The sequence below is a fragment of the Papio anubis genome, chromosome 3, assembly GCF_008728515.1.
Source record: "Papio anubis isolate 15944 chromosome 3, Panubis1.0, whole genome shotgun sequence".
Classification (NCBI taxonomy): Eukaryota; Metazoa; Chordata; class Mammalia; order Primates; family Cercopithecidae; genus Papio; species Papio anubis.
In genome coordinates, this window is record NC_044978.1 from 154,948,613 (window position 1) to 154,966,835 (window position 18,223).

Genomic DNA, 18,223 nt, shown 5'->3' on the forward strand with positions numbered 1-18,223 from the left:
ATTTTTTGTCTCTTCTGATTTAATTTATCATTTATGATTTCATTTTCTCTCATTTTTTAGCATAACATTATACTTCTTTTTTAATTTCTTTTTTCCTTTTTAGTAGTTGCCCTCGAATTTACTATATAATTTACAATAAAATGAAGTCCACTCTCAAAAAACACTATACCAGCCGAGCGCAGTGGCTCATGCCTGTAATCCCAGCACTGTGGGAGGCCGAGGCTGATGGATCACAGGGTCAGGAGATCGAGACCATCCTGTGAATGGTGAAACCCCATCTCTACTAAAAATACAAAAAATTAGCTGGGCATGTGGAAGGTGCCAGTAGTCCCAGCTACTAGAGAGTCTGAGGTGGGAGAATGGCAGGAACCCAGGAGGCGGAGCTTGCAGTGAGCCGAGGTTGCACCACTGCACTCCAACCTGGGCGACAGAGGGAGACTCCATTCCCCCGCAAAAAAAAACAAAAAACCAAAAAGCGCTATACCATTTCATGTGGAGTACAAATACCTTATAATAACAAAATATTTCTAATTCTTCACCCAACCCGTTTATCATTATTGTCATTCGTTTCACTTATACATAAGCATATATATAATGTATGTACATATACACACATGGAGAAGTATGCATACATGAATACATTGTTGCTATAGCTTATAATAAACTATGCTAGATAAATTATAAATAAGAAAAATGAAAGTTTATATTTGACCTTCACTTATGCTCTGATATTCTTCTTCTCTTTATGTAGATAACAAGTTTTTTACCTAAACCATTTTTCTTTTTCTACTACTTGTTAAAAATATTTTAAAAAATAATTTTTGTTTTTGTTAAAAATCATATTTCTAAAAAAGATTAAGATAAGGAATTTATATACAATGACTTATTTAGTAGTTTTATATTTAAAGCCCAATTTATATTGTTGAATGGAGAAAGCCTTTATAAAACTGTTTTCCTTGTGATGTTCAAGGTTTTGTCCTCTCCCATCTTTTATAGTGGCTCCACAGTTCTTGAATATTCTGTTTTTTCTTTTATCAGTCTTTTTCTGTTTGCTTTTTAATTTGGAAGTTTCTATGGTCATATTATTCAGTTCAGAGATTCTTTCTTCAGCCATGTTCATTCTGTTAATGAGCACATCAAAGCATTCTTTATTTCTGTTACAGTGTTTTTATCTCTAGCATTTCTTTTTTATCCTTTCTCAGAATTTCCATCTCTCTGCTTGAATTATCTATCTGTTCTTGTATGATGATTACTTTTTTTCATTAATACACTTAACATATTAATCCTAATTTTTAAAAAATCCTGCTCTTATAATTCCAACATTCCTGACATATCTGAGTCTGGTTATGATACCTGATCATGTATTCAACTGTTTATCTTTTCCTTTTTTATGTGCCTTGTAATTTTTGTTTAAAGACAGACATTAAACACCAGCTAAAAGGAACTGTGGTGAGTAGGTCTTTTATAATGTAGTGGTAAGGTGTGATGGAAGAAACATTGCATAGCCCTATGATTGGGTCTCAGTCTTTCTGTGAACCTGTGTCCCTGGACTGTGAACTTTATTGTTGCTTCTCAATTTCTCCTGCCTTAGGTGAGACAAAATGGCTGAAGTGAATTGGAATTATGTATTTCTCTTCCCCCATAGTGAAGGCTACAGAAACTGGAGCTGGGTGTTTCCCTTCGCCCCGGTAATATAGATTCTGGTAACCTCAGCTGATTAGGCTTTGGCAAAATAGATTTTCCTAACAGCAGCCTTGTTAAGAAGAACAGAATGCTCTGGCATGTTTCAAAAACAGTTCCTTGTCCTTCTCTCTCTTCTAGAAACACAAGGAGATTTTTCTCTAATATTCAATGTAAGGATCTGGTAGATCCCCTAAAGATAAAACCCAAATAAGTGTAGGGCTGGCCTTCCAGAAATTTGTTTAAGTTTTTCTCCCCTAGTATTGGTTCCCCAGTAGGTCTCTGCTCATGGGTTTCTGCTCCAGTAAGTTGTGATTTCTCTGTTTCTGCTGTTCTCTCTCTCCAGTTTTGAGGGCAGTAGTTTGCTCTGTGGCCTTACTTCTCTTACAGATCTAAGAATTGATTTTTCAGTTTACTTTTACACTTGTTAAAGCTTTTTACTTGTTTTTGTGGCAACGCCCAAACTCCTTATATGCAGAATAAAAAACCAGAAGTCACATCACCTTTTTAAACCCTTCAATTCACAGCATTTTAATTAAGTTCTAATTGCTCATAATTTCTTAAATATACCTAAAATGTCACTTGGTCAAAACAAGGAATAAACTATGCTTACATATAGCAGTCTAAAAATAATTTTGATTAAAAACAAACAAAAACATAAAAGACATTATTTCCACTTCCTAAAGTAAAATTACCTCTATTTATTTTAGAAGGCTTTTAAATAGCTTTGTCTATTCCTTTCCAGATTAAGTATCTTTAAAATTTCAGTGTAGCATATAAATTAATTTGAAATGATGATAAAGGTAACAGGAAATATTCTTTGTATTTTTATTAGAAATATTTTTATAATTTTTTAAAGCAAAAGAGGCATAAAGAATCTTAAGAAATACTGTGCCCAATTATCTTGTCTTAGAGATATGCTGCCCCAAATCATATAAGTAATCTGTCTTACACCAGCTTAGCAAAGTTGATTCCCTGACTCCGGATCTATTACTTTTACTGCAAGAGGCTCATGGGGATTTTGTTTACTTTATCTTTTCTTGTTTTTCAGGGGCATAGAAGATGTGGTGCTGCATGGAGGGATTCATTTGTGCTTTTTTTCCTGGTTATCAGTGATTTTATTTGCTTACTTCAAAGGAATTTTATAAAAGATTTACACACAACTAAACAAGTAACTCAAATTACAAAAATCCTTTGGAGGAGGCACAAAAATAAATATTCCAGGAGCCATCAAGATGAGTAAATATATTTTGCATTTACTTTTATGTTTTCCAAAGCTAAAATAAAGCATGGAGTTATGTAATACCATTTGCCAGTGGCAGAAACATACCATTTTCACATGATAGAACTTTTCTGCATACTAAATTATCAAATTTAATTACTTGTGGTTTTTTTCAACTGTTTGGAATATGAATAAAATAATACATATAATAGAAATTATTTTCAACATTGCTTCTTCTGATGATAGACTTTTTTCAAATGACTCTTAGAGTTTATAGGTTTATCTGTATGTATATACCTATAGTAGAAGCAGAGCATTATTGATAATTAAAGAAAATGTGGGAGGTGGAGTAAGTCTTGGGAAGGAGTGCTGCTATTGATGTTCATGTACGTGGCTTCAATGATCTCTGTAATTACAAACAATAGGGTCATACGGAATGGATAAATACCATCTTAATACTATTTTGTCAGTTATAGTCATTCTAGCTGTAAAGGAATGTAGACAGTCAGAATTGAATAGTAGCACCTACAGTGCCATATTCAGCTTTTCCTTTTTTTTTTTAAAGACACAGTCTGGTTCTATTGCCCATGCCGACTGCAGCCTCCGCTTCCGGGGTTCAAGCGATTCTCATGTCTCAGCCTCCTAAGTAGGTAGGATTACAGGCACCCAGCAACACTCTCAGTAACTTTTTGTAATTTTAGTAGAGACAGGGTTCGCTCTGTTGTCCGGGCTGCTCTCAAACTCCCAACCTCTAGTGATCCACCCACCTCAGCCTCCTAAACTATTGGGATTACAGGCGTGAACCACCATGCCTGGCTCATATTCAACTTTTTCAATTAAAAGAAAATTCTTTTGCAAGAATATAATCGGTAACACAATTGATGAGTCTGTCTTTTTTCCTTGCCCAGAGTGAGCATTATCTAACATCTTCATGGAGAGTGAAGAAAATTAAATTATCATCAACATTTTTTGAGGCGATTTTTGTGATTTTGGATGAGCAAAGTTGATTGAGCAAGCATTCTGTGGACCCCAGTTTTTGCCCTATAGCCTGGAAGACACAAGAATTTTTTTTAAAGAGTAATAATATATATTTTTAATTAATATTATATATTATTTTGTTTATTATTTTATAATGATAAATATTTTAATTTATTATCAATTGGGTTAGCTAAAATGAAAGCCACACTGTTTTAGGCGTACCTCGGTATAAAAGTTGCAATGGAAAATTCTAATTCATTAGAAATATAATTGAGAAAGTGGCACTATATTCGTTGTGATATAATGAACTATGGATATTTCTTTAAGTTCTCCTACAACAAGTTAAGGGTGAAGTAAAGTACAATTTTTGCACACCAATTTTTAAACTAGACACTAAAATAACTGTCTACTTATGTCAGTGTACTTAACTAACAAATAAGTCTATAAATCAGATGCCAATATTCCCATTTAACAGACCAGAAACGAGGTAAAAAGACCTCCAGTAACTGTTTCAAAACAAGCCAGATAATTGTAACGTAAGTATTACAATATTGTCTTATCTGACTTCAAAGCTCATCTTCCTTTCAGTTCTTTTTATATCTTTAAAATAACTGTGTTCATAAAAACACACTATTTATAATGTGAATTTGCAATAATTTCACAGACAAGGAAAACAGGTAGTTTAGGAGCAAACGTTTCTTCATTGGTTGCTATTTCTCCATTCTAAGATCTTATCTGAAGGAATCTTTTAAAATATTCTAGATTTGTTTTTATAGTTTTTAATTATTCCATCATTGTCTTCCTCAAGGTGAAGTCTTACTGCTACCTCTTAATTTTAGCAACATATTTTTACTACCTTGTTATTTCCCACAGCAGCTAGCTTTATTTCTTATTGTAAGTAGCCTCTCTGTTAATGATAGTCAGTTATCTACCATTGTATAACAAACCGACTCAAAACATTGTATTAAAATGATTTATTATTTCTTAAGATTCTGTGGTTACACCAGGCAGTTATTGTTTTTTGTTTTGTTTTGTTTTGTTTTTACTGATACCTCCTTGTCTCATTCATGGAGTTGCAGTCTACTGTGACTTGGCAGAAAGATGGATGGTTTATGATGACCTAACTCCCATATATCTGGAGTTGTGGTGTTGGCTATTGGCAGATCCTCCCTCTTTCAAGTTGGTCTCTCATCAGTTAGCAGTGTGACTTAGCTTCCTTAAAAGAGAGAAAAAGCATAAACAACGAGGACTCTTGGGGCTATTCTGTAGAACTCACATAATGTTTAATTTGCCTACACCTATTGGTCAAACAAATCACAGGGCCAGCCTGAATTCAAGATTTGGGGAAATAGCCTCCACCTTTTGATAGAAGGACTGTAAAATATTGTGTCCGTGTTTTCAATCTCCCATGACCACACATACTTATGTTAGTATTACTAAAAAACATACTAGTATTATTAATACTAAGAGATACAGAATCGTGTAGAACTAAAATCTCCAACTCAAGAGCATGATGGCCCTGGGTTCAAACCCCAGCACTAGTACTTAGAACTGTGTAAACTTGGGAAAGTTATTAAATCTTTCTGTATCTCAGTTTTCTTATATTTAAAATAGGGGTCATTTAATAGTATCTACCCATAAGGATATTAGCAGGATAAAATTGTTTTACATCATAAAGTGATTAGAACAGTACCTGGCTTATAGTAAGCACTATATAAGAGTTTAAGATTTCCATACTCTGTAACATTAGAATTAGTTAATTAATATACTAATGAAGTACTTTGGAGTAATTAAGTACTTACTGCATATTTGATGCTTAAATCTAGATAGTGTCCAGGTTTATCATTGGTTCAGATTAGTTTAAAGTCCATATTGGGAACAGATAGATATAATACTACCTCACTTTTCTTCCCCTGCCTTCCTTGCAAGTTAACCTTCTCAAATATCCTCTCTCTCTCTCCATTCCATAGTCAATATGTTTCTAAATATAATCAGTTACATGTCTTAAAACTATCTTCTTTCATTTAGCCCTTTGCCACTGCCTTGGTTAACACTTTCAGACCCTCATAATAAAATATGATAGTGGCCTCCCTATAAATATGACAGCTTGCTTTTTGTCTTGGTTAAAATTATCTCAAATACAAAACTTGAGACAAGGAGATGGGCACTGACAGGCAATCTATTTGGGAAGTGATCGCAGGCAGCAGTGTTTAGGGAAGGAGTTGCTGGTGTGGGAACCAGGCTCAAATCCACTGGGAGTGTTGACAAATGTGAAGACTCATCGCATGCAAAATGGGAGGGGTGCATTTATCAATCAACTTTCATCCTTCACAGATGAGGATCTAAACCTGGGAGCCTTAAAACACCCCTATTCTACCTCCCCACTAGGACTTCTGGGCTATGCTTATGGATAAACTACAGCAATAAAAAGTTCCTTGAGCAAATTATAAATTTTACAGCTTGCAATTGAGGTAAGACAGTGGGAAAATTTGGTGAATGTGATCTCACAAGATGTGACTGAAATCACAAGTGGATTGAAGGAATATAATGCAGGCAACAGAGGCATCTGCTATGTCCACATATAACTTCCACCCAGTTACCAGAATAAACCTTCTCTCTTAGTCCATTTAGGCTGCTATAACAAAATACCATAGACAGGGTAATTTATAAACAATAGAAATTTATTTCTCCCACTTCTGGAGGCTGGCATGTTCTAGATAAAGGCTCCAGCAGATTTGCTGTGTGGTGAGGACCCACTTCTTGGTTTTTAGAAGGTTGCCTTTTTGCTGTGTTTTCACGTGGTAGAAGTAACAAGGGAGCTCACTGAGGAAGGTGGAGGGTGCTTATTATAAAGGACTAATAACCTCTCAATCACCCCACTTATAAATAAGTTTCAATGCATGAATTTTCGTGGAGATGTAAGTCATCTATAAGCATCTTTTACAACCTAAATCTGACCTTATCAAATTTCATCTCCCAAAGACATCCACATACTAATCTCCAGGAACTAGTGAATATGTTATGTTACATGTCAAAAGAGACCATGCAGATGTAATTAAGGTTATGGACTGTAAAAGGGGGGATTATCCTGGATTTTCTGGATGGGCCCAGTGTAATTAGACAGGTCATTAAAAGCAAACAAAAAAAGTTTGTCGGCCGGGCGCGGTGGCTCAAGCCTGTAATCCCAGCACTTTGGGAGGCCGAGGCGGGTGGATCACGAGGTCAGGAGATCGAGACCATCCTGGCTAACATGGTGAAACCCCGTCTCTACTAAAAATACAAAAAACTAGCCGGGCGAGGTGGCGGGCGCCTGTATTCCCAGCTACTCGGAGGCTGAGGCGGGAGAATGGCGTGAACCCGGGAGGCGGAGCTTGCAGTGAGCCGAGATAGCGCCACTGCACTCCAGCCTGGGCGACAGAGCGAGACTCTGTCTCAAAAAAAAAAAAAAAGTTTGTCTAGATGTGAGCAGAAGAGACGTGGTAGAAGATAAGCAGCAAAAAGTGAAGTCAGAGAGATGCCAAGTATGAGAAGGATTTGATGAGCCATTGCTTGTTCTAAGTGAGAGGGCCATATATAAGGAAGAGAAAGAAACCTCTAGGAGCTAGAGGCCAGCCCTAGCTGACAGCCATTAAAGAATAGGGACCTCAGTTCTACAGGTATAAGAAACTGGATTCTTTTAACAAGCTGAATGAACTGGAAAGCTATTCTCTATCATTGTGCTCAAAGTGTCTTCAATATGAGAAAGAGGCATTTGGCTTCTATTTTTCTATTACTGTGCTGAAAGTGTCTTCAATATGAGAAAGAATGGGGATACCAATAAGAAACTAAATGCTAAGAGAAAGTAATTTACTTATTTGCAGATGCTATGATTGTCTACATAGAAAACCCATAAGAATGATAGAAATGATGACAACCTAACAGAGTTTGCACATGTTTGCTATTATCCATGTGCTTTATTTAATTATTTACATTTTAACTAGTCATGACTGATATCCAGGAAAACCATTCGTGTTTATATATTTATTAATTCTGTGATTTGCTACATTAGCAAACTCTGTTAGGTTGACATCATTTCTATCATTCTCATGGGTTTTCTGTGTAATCATAGTATCTACAAGTAAGTAAATTACTTTCTCTTAGCATTTAGTTTCTTATTGGTATCCCCATTCTTTCTCATATTGAAGACACTTTCAGCACAATGATAGAGAATAGAAGCCCAAAGCCTCCAGAGACGTGGCCAGCCAATAAATACTTTGACTTTAGCCTTGTAACTCTTGGGTCATATGAATTAATTGAGTCGAATTGGACTTTTTGGCCTGTAAAACTGTGAAATAATAAATTTATGTTGTTTTAAACCACTAAATTTGTGGTACTTAGTTGCAGCAGCAATAGATAACTAATATAACATTCAGAACATTTCAATCATTTTCCATCACTTTTGCTAGATAATGACCAATGAATTAATTTGCAGAACATTTGATGTCAACTCAGCCTAGACTTTCAATGTCAGCTCCTGCAAAACCCCCTGAGAGATCTAGCTGAAACAATATCAGAAATACTTTCATGATTTCTACTCATCCATACACACCATCTCATCATGCTTTTTAAAATATGCATCAACATTTTGAACACTATTCTTTTTGTCCTAAATTACCGTGTCTTCTCTGCCTTATACTTTCCTATTCAAATTGTGAAGAAACTCTCACCTAAACAAAGAAGCAAAGAAAACTCTTTTAGGCTTGAAAAGCAAATAATGTAGAGCAAAACAAAGGAGAGCTAAAATAAAATATGATGAAATGTAAATGTACTTAGGAAGTTCTGAATCATAATGAAATAAGGCAGGCAAAGGAGGAAAAGAACAGATCTTGAATGATCCTGGATGCTATGGTAAGGGGCTTATTCTTTTAATCTATCATTTGAGAGAATCCATTGATGGATATTTTGTAGAGGAGTTGCATAGTTAGATTGGGGGCTTTTTATAATAGTGCTCTGAAACAGTATGAAAGAGACTTTCGAAAAAGTGGTAATGAAAGTAAATCATGCCATTAATAGGAAAGACACAAATTAGAAAGAGATTTGTAACCTAAGCATTGGTGAAGACAAAATTACCTAAGAAATATTTGGCTTAGTGTATCCAGCAATAAAAAATTAATGAATTAATGTTACACACAACCTGAATGAATCTGAAAAATATTGTGTTGAACAAAATAAGTCACATACAAAAGAATACGCACAGTATGGTTCTGTTTATTAATGTTATAGAAAAGGTAAATCTAAATTGTGGTGATAAAACTCAGTTCAATGGTTGCCTTGGGAGGATGACTCTGACTCTAAGAAGTTATGTGTACATTTTTTGGGATTTTGAAAATATTTTATAGCTTGATTAAAGTGGTGTTTCTACAGGTGGATACATTTATCAAGACAACAAACATACATTAAAATACATGCATTTTATTTTATGAAAATTATAACTGAAGTCTATGAAGACATTTAGAGGAAAAGTTAGCAAAAATATAGATTTGAGGTGTAAGGAGAGGAGATATTCAAGTAATGAAGCCAATAACTTCAGACTTTCAACAAGGGTATAAGGACATGGGGATGTCATGAGTTGAGCAAGGGAATCCATAAGGTGAAGTAGGATAGAGGGACATGATAATGATTAGTTCAATTTGCAATATTAAGTCTGCAGTGTGCATGAAATCTCCACATAGAAGAGTTTGTATTTTTGAGATTGAAGACCAGGATAAAACATGAAAACTTGTATTTCTGTCATCATTTTTGCTATTAGCCATGTGCTTTATTTAATTATTTACATTTTAACCAGTCATGACTGATATCAAGGAAAACCATTCATGTTTATATATTTATTAATTCTGTGACTTGCTACATTCCAAACTCTCTTACTTGTCATCATTTCTATCATTCTCATGGGTTTTCTATGTAGACAATCATAATATTTGCAAATAAGTAAATTACTTTCTCTTAGCATTTAGTTTCCTTTGAAGACACTTTCAGCACAGGGATAGAGAATAGAAGCCAAATGCCATGATACGGCTGTGAAATAAGATTTTCCTTGCAATTCATTGAACTCCAGAACACGGAAAGAACCAATTAGCGTGGTGTAATCTTCAGTAGCATGTGTTTTAGAGTTGCACAAAAATTGATTTATGTCTTAATAATGTCATTTTAAAAGTGATATAATCTTGGACAAGTGGTTTAACATCCATGAGGCAAAATTCCCATAACCGTAAATTAAGAAAAATAATAGTAATACTTTTCATGTGCATTTCTGTGAAGATTAAGTGTAATGCAATACCAGATGTGGTAAGTTGTTTGAAATAATATCATAGTATCCACAAATATTATTTTCTAACATCCATGGCTTTTTACAATGGCTTTGCAGCAACTCCAACGAAGGACTAGTTTGCTTTTTATCTGAATTTCGATGAAGGACTAGTTTGCTTTTTATCTGAATTTCGATGGCCGTATGACTTGATTTGACAAATAGAATGCGCTACAAGTCAATACGTAAAATCTCAGACTCAAAAAGTTGTAGAAACCAAGAAACTCTTATTTTAGATCCTGTGAATTTCTGTTGTCAGTATCTCTGGTGTTTAGCATGTAGTTGGGTAGTTTTTTTTGTTAGCCAAAATGAAAATCTTCTCTTCTAACAATTAAGTCTATTCATATTTATTTCTACGACTGTTATTGGTCTCAGCTGTCAGATTTATAATTGCTATTTGTATTTTATTTGATGTATTTTATTGATGAATTTACTTGATATTTAGAAATATCAGTAGTTTTGATCCTGTGGTTATCTTTATACCTTTACTTTTTTAAAAGCCTTTAATCTCTTTTTATTTATTTTGTCTTACATTTTACTCTGCTACTTTTTATGGCATCTTTTGATTGCCACCTATTGATTTTTCATTATTCAATGAATATATATTTCTTATTCCCATCTCTCTTTTTCTACCATCCTTTACATTCATTATTTTGACTCTGTCAGAATACATTTTTATTTACATATGTATACATATTGAAGTACACATATGTATGTGTATATATGTGTATATATACAATAATTTTTTGGCCCTTGCCTTTACAATTAAATGTTCATCAGTAGTGCTTTTGCCAGTGTTCATTCAGTCATCTCTTGGTTAGATGAAGCACATTTTTTAACACAGGAATTAATATGCTCTCAGGGGCCAAATCTGGCATACATCCTGTTAAATTATAGTCCATGAAAGATGTATTTCACAATTTTAAACAGTTGTAGAAAAACAAAAGAAGAAGAAACTGTGACAGGAACACATAGAACCAACAAAGCTTAAAATATTCATTATGTGACTCCTTAACAAAACCTTTTCTGTCCACTCTAGTTGATTACTTGAGAACAGCTAATGAGGATAGTATACCCTGGGCTATTCACTATTTAAAACAATATTTAAATAGCTTTGATCCTTGGTGGACAACTTAATAGTAAACATTCTTTTTTCTCTCATTTTTAAATTAAATTTCTTTAAAAAATGATGCTCCATTAAAGGCTTGCTTTTTATATTGTTTTGATAAGTCTGATGCCAGTCTAATTGCATTGTCTTGTTATTTAATTGTCAATTTCGTTTGGAGGTTGTGATGGTTAATTTTATATGCCAACTTAGCTTGTCCATAGTACCCAGATATCTGTTCATACATGTCTGAATATTGCTGTGAAGATATTTCTTAAATGAGATTAATATTTAAATAAGTAGACTTTGAGTAAAATAAATACTCTCCATAATATGTGTGAACCTTATCCCACAGTTAGTTAAAAGTCTTGAGACAATTAAGAATGATCTCCCCCAGAGAAGAAGAAATTCTGCCAGCAGACAGTCTTCAGATTTAACTTCAACTCTTCCTTGTGTCTTCTACCTGTCCATTTACCCTGAAGACACTGGAATTGCTAGTTTTCTCAATAGCATGAACCAATTTTTATAAATAAACCTCTGTGAGTGTGTGTGTGCGTGTGTGTGTTGTGTCTGAGTGTGTAGATAGATAGATGCACATATATTTATAATCATCTATATATTTATGTGCATTTATGTGTATCTACATGTATTTATAGATATATTTATATATGGCCATATACATACTCATATATATTCATATATACATACACTTATGTAGAGAAAAAGACCTTTTATTTTTACCACTGTTCCCCTATATTTAATATGTATTTTTTCCTTACTGCTTTTGAGATTATTTCTTAATCTTTAAGTCTCAAATTTAATTTTAGTGTGATTAGGTGGTGTTTTCTTTTTAATTAACATTATTGAAATTTGCTTCACTCTTAAAATCTTTGGCTTACTGTAAATTACAAACTTTGAAAAATTTTCAGGAAATAATTCTTCAAATAATTTTGTGTATAATTTTTTCTCTCTTCTTTTTCTGGAACTCTGATAGAAACATGTGAACATAAGCTGCTCTCCCATTACAGGAAAGAAAATTCCTTTCCATGTGATTTTTTTAAAGGAAAAAAATTACAGAGATTAAATTCATATACCATAGAATTCATGCATATAAAGTATATAATTCAATGGTTTATAGTGTGTTCACAGAGTCGTGCTATAATCAGCATAGTCCATTTTAGAACATTTTCGTCATTCCCAAAATAAACCTTGTACTCTTCACCTTACAACTTTCCCATTGTCTCTAGCCCTAGGTAACCACTAATGTACTTTCTGTCTCTATAGATTTGCTTATTAGGGACGTTGCATATACATGGAATCGCACTAATGTTGTCTTTCATTACTGGCTTCTTTCACTTTACTAAGTGAAACACTATACTTAATGTTTCAGAAATTGATCCACATTGTGTCATCTATTAGTGCTTCATTCCTTTTTGTGACTGAATAATACTTCATCCAATAATGGTCGTCCATTTATCAGTTGATAGATTTTTGAGTTGTTCCCATATTTTGCCTCTTTAGCTCCTTGACTTTTAATGTAAAAAGATGAAGGGAAATCCTTAAACAGGACTTTCCCATGAGACTTACAGAAATGTTAAACTCAGGGAAAATATCGATTAGGCTCAAACTGGGAATTTTGAAATACTGTTCTTTATTCTATTTACAAATTATCCTTCTATATTATAAGTTTATTAAAGCAGGGATTTTTAAATATGTGGTTTATGTTATATCTCTAAATTAGATGGTCAGTTATCTATAGAATTAATAAATGAATATATTTTCTACCTCCAATACCAGGGAATAGTCCTCACTTAAAAATTTCTTTGGGGATGGGCACAGTGGCTCACACCTGTAATCTCAGCACTTTGGGAGGCCAAGGCAGGTGGATCACCCTATGTCAGGAGTTCAAGACCAGCCTGGGCAACATGGTGAAACCCCGTCTCTACTAAAATACAAAAAAACTAGCTGGGTGTGATGACATGCGCCTGTAGTCCCAGCTACTTGGGAGGCTGAGGCAGGAGAATTGCTTGAACTCAGGAAGCAGGGGTTGCAGTGAGCCGCGATCACACCACTGCACTCCTGCACAGGCGACAGAGCAAGGCTCCATCTCGGGGGAAAAAAAAAAAAATTAGCTGGGTGTGATAGCGGGCACCTATAATCCCAGATACTTGGGAGGCTGAGGCAGGTGAATCGCTTGAACCCAGGAAGTGGAGGTTGCAGTAAGCCAAGACTGCACCATTGCACTCTAGCCTGGGCAACGAGAGTGAAACTTTATCTCAAAAAAAAAAAAAAAAAAAAAAAATTTTCTTTGGGTAAACAATATTTTTCTCACACTTTTTGTTGCATGAGACAGGTTGATTATTCCCATGATTTATTCCGTACTTAAGGGCAGAATATGTCTACTGTTAGTTTTTTTAAAGACTATTCCAAGCGTTTGTTGTAGCCATCACAAAGGGTCCTAAATTTTATCTGAAGAATGTCTAACATGATACTTAATAGTCATTATTTAAGGTCACAATTTTGGAATCTAGTAATTAGCCTCATACTGAATTATATTATCTTCATCTCTTTATTTCATGCATATTCAACCAAACATTTGTTCAACACATATGACTTTGCTGATGACTTTGCCAATAAGTGAATTTACTGGCAGCACAGTAAATGCAAAAAGAAAAAAGAAAAATATAGCCACACTACTTTTCAGTTCCTTTTGAGACGTGTTCTTACTTTGTTGCCCAGGCAGGGTGGGGTACAGTGGCATGATCATGGCTTACTGCAGCCTCAAATTCCTATGCTCAATCAGCCCTCTTGCTTTGGCCTCCCAAAGTGCTGGCATTACACACATAAGCCAACATGCCTGAATCTTGCAGCTATTCTAATCAATGTGTAGTTTGTATTTATGCCCTTTGAATCTGAGCTGCCCTGGTGATTTCCTTTGAATGATAAAATTTAGAAATGATGGAAGAATTTGAAGTCTTGACCTTAGGAAGACTTACATATTCCACTTTTGCTGTCATGGTGGACCTTGTCACCATTTGAGTAAGTCTGGGCTGACCTACAGGAAGCAGATATAAACTATCAAAGAAGAGACTCCTTGAAACCAATGAGCCATGAGACAACCTGGCAGCTGACCACATTTCACATGAGTCTTGCCAAAACCAGTGGAAAACTTAACACAGATCAATGTGGCCCAAACTGTAGACTCCTAGAATAGTGACATAAACAAATAATATTTTAAACTACAAGTTTTGGGTTGAGTGGTCAAAGCAGAAATTTAAATAATGTCATTGTATAGTGACTAAAAAGTCATGTATATCAATAATCACACAGTTAAAAATGAAAGCATCAAAAGTCCAGAAAAATGCAGAAATATAGCTGAGAAAATTTTTAATCTTAGCTATTTTTGAACTACTTGTTGAATGTAGTGGTAGTCTCATATTTTCATCATGAATTGTTATACATGAATACATGCAACAAAAGTGTTCTATCAGGCAGTCACTTGTTCCATTATTTTAGCTGTTTCTAGTCTTTTTATGATCATCTGTGAAATCAACTGTGACTTTGAGAAAGTTGTTGGCAGTCATAAATTTATTTATTGAAAAGTAGAAATAAGACTTCTACGAAAATAAAAATGAAAATGTATCAACTCAATAAGAAAAAAAACAATTATTAAGTTAAAGAACTTTTCTCAGTAAAAATAACTCTCATTGAAATTAAAAACATAAAATCTGTAGACAACCGCATTGTTAATAATGAGGTGTTTGATATCCAGCAGCAATTATGGTCAGCCTTCATACAAGTACAAGAAACATAGAGTGAATAAAAATAAAACAGAAGATTTACTATCTCTGACGAATTCATGTGTAAATAAAACCAGATGGACAACTTTAGAACTCAAAGGGGCTTATGAAGTCATAAACCTTACCATTCTTTAGTTTAAAAAGAAGAAATAGAGATTCACGGTAAGTTTTTTTTTTCACCAGTGACAAAAACTAGTATTACACATTGGCCTGGGATCTAAGTTTACAAAGTCCAGTTTACTAGTTCTTCATATATATTTTTGAGAATTAATTTTATATTTTACCATAAAATTGGGATGCAGCTTTACTTAGTGATAAAGATACAAATCTATAGTAATCTTAAATAATGTATTTATCATGCATTTCCTTAGGAAAATCTTTATAGATTTTTATCTTCCTTGAAATACATTGTATTTTTTTATTTATTCTACAAATTCTGAAGTAAACATGACTTTTTAATATGCTTTTGTATATAACAGTTCTGAATGTACAGATTTAAATAATCAACTGTTCTCCATATTATAAGCTTTTGCTATTTTATTTGTATTAAAATGTTAGTTAAGTTAAAAAAACGATAATTTATTTCCAAAGCAAATTGTAGATATGAAGACAGTGGTTAACATTCTATATTTTCATATAAACTTTGGTATAAGTTTGAATTTGCTATACATGTTATTAGCTTTCTACTACTGAGGCACTGATTTTATCTTTATCTAAGTTGCTTAACTTCCGTGAGACTCAATTACGTCATCATTGAAATGGCTTAATAAGACTGTTTGGGAAAATGGAAATGATTGTCTTAGTCTGTCTTGTGCTGCTATAAGAAAGAAAATACCTAAGACTGGATAATTTATATAGGATGATAATTTGTCTTCTCAAGGACCTTGAATCTGGAAAGTCTATGACCAAGGCACTAGCATATTGCATGGCCCTTCTTGCTGTTCTGTAACATGTCAGAAGACATCACATGAGGAAGACAGAGAGAAAAGAGGGGTGAACTCATCTTTTTATTAGGAATCTACTCCAACGATAATGAACCCACTGTTGAAAGAATGGAATTAATTCATTCATGAGGTAAGGACTTTCATGACTTAACCAATTTTAAAGGTCTCGCCTCTCAACACGATTGCATTGAGAATTAAGTTTCAAACGCATAAATTTTGGGGGATACATTTGAACCTTAACAATGATTATGTGCATTGTAAAAATGGGAATTACAGGACTTTTTTTCCTTGGATTTGTAGTTTTGGAAAAGTCTGCTTCATTGTTGTTTTTAGTTTGGACATCAAAGACAGGAGTCCTGTTTTTGGTAATAGGAAAAACTTTTTACTATGTACCTAAGAAACATTTTTTTGAAACAAGTGCCTTGGAAGAGGCTGGTACCTAAAACAGGAAAGAGCCTCAGTGTTGGATATATCAAGATAAGGTGATTGGTACTAACAAATGATCTACACATACTCTTCTAATCCAAATCCTCATGTGTTTTAATCAGACACATTTTAGAGTAAAAAATATTTTTTAATAGAAAAAGTGAAGTTTTAAGTATGTGGAAAATTAACTAATGTGAATAAACTATTCCCCAGTGAGAACAGAATGACATAATGATTTAAAAGAAAAACTCACGTGAGAAGCTTGACTGTATCAGTATAAGTTGAAGTACTCGGATTCTTCCTACTGTTCTTTTTTATTATTTTTTCAAATGCTTTTCTTTAACCTTTCCTCCAGTTTTTAAAAAATTAGTTAATTATCTCTTTAGTGATCAACACTGTCAAAACTAAATTAATATCTATAGAAATATTTCCTTGGAGTGTTGCAAATTTCTAGTTATGAGAAAAAATTGTTGTATTACAGCCAGTAGACTGGGATTTATTTGGAACGGGAAATGTATTTTTTCCTATATTTTATATTAACCTGGTTCAGATCAGGCATACACCAAGCATTTGAATACCCATTAGTTGAGAAAAACAAAATTAAACCAGTACTCTAGGCCAGTATTTTTTTAACTTTTTAAAAAGTTTGATCAATTCTATTTTTGCCCATTAAATACTTGCACACATGCACATTTCTGTATATAATTTAAAATATTTCTTACTTTTACTAAATGTGATCCACTTCTATTTTAATCTGTTCTTTTTCATTTAAGAAATGTTCTTTTTCTAGTTTTAGCTCCAACAGTTAAAGAGTCTGAAAGTCATCACTTCAGTTCTGACAAGTTGAGAAATCTTAACAAACTGAAACCTTATGACTTTTCTTGAAGTTATCAGAGACCTGAGGTCACAGAGCAAACTGATATCTTGAAATATGGAGAGATAGGATGAATCCAAAAGTCATTGCCAAGATCTATTCATCTGGAGCAGAGGCTACTGGGGTCAGCAAGTCAGAACAAGTAATCTTGATGAATGCTGAAGACTGAGTGTGAACTACAGGGAGAAGGAGCAACTTCTGAGGCTACAGTGTAAGTGGATACTTTCTCCAGGACCCCCATCAGTCTCTCACTGTCAGGAGCCAAGAAGGATACCTTCCTGGCTCTAGCGGTGGGAAGGGAGGAATAATCATTATGAAATAAATTCAAGTTTTACCCAACAAAAGATTTCATCTGTAGGGGAAAAGGCTAATATAGCGTTATCCCATCTAAGAGAAGATAACTTCTCAAACATCATACTGCTTGCCTTCGTGTCTCACCTAAGTGGGGATAAAAAGTTAAGAAATGCTTGAAAATCACAGCCCAGAAACACACAGCTCACTAACCAACAGAATTTAGTCATAAGATTGCACAATACTTTCTTTCTCCTATAATTTACCACTACACCAATAGATTTCAGTGGAATAGCAGCAACAGCAACAAAAAAGTCATTAGTTTCAGACTCTCCCTGACAACAATTATTAGAAAAGCCCCAAAACAATGTAGAAGACAGAGTAAGAATAGAAAAAGAATTTTAATCTTTAGCACATACAACTATAGAAAACAGTAAACACAATCCTATTTCAAGCAAGAGTAACATAAATCTTCACACTAAAGGCCACATATAATGTAGTCCTTATTAACTGATACATCATGTCTGACTTTAACAAAAAGTTATAAGGCCTGCCAAAAG

General features: G+C 34.0%; 1 long non-coding RNA gene across 1 annotated transcript in view; it reads right to left on the bottom strand.

Moving 5' to 3' along the window:
- Nucleotides 1–4,839: 4,839 nt before the first annotated feature.
- Nucleotides 4,840–18,223, bottom strand: part of LOC108585869 — a 51,488-nt gene continuing 38,104 nt past the window's right edge. Inside the window, exon 2 of the long non-coding RNA XR_001902414.3 lies at nt 4,840–5,096. This is a non-coding gene — a long non-coding RNA (uncharacterized LOC108585869). The remainder of the gene's footprint in view (nt 5,097–18,223) is intronic.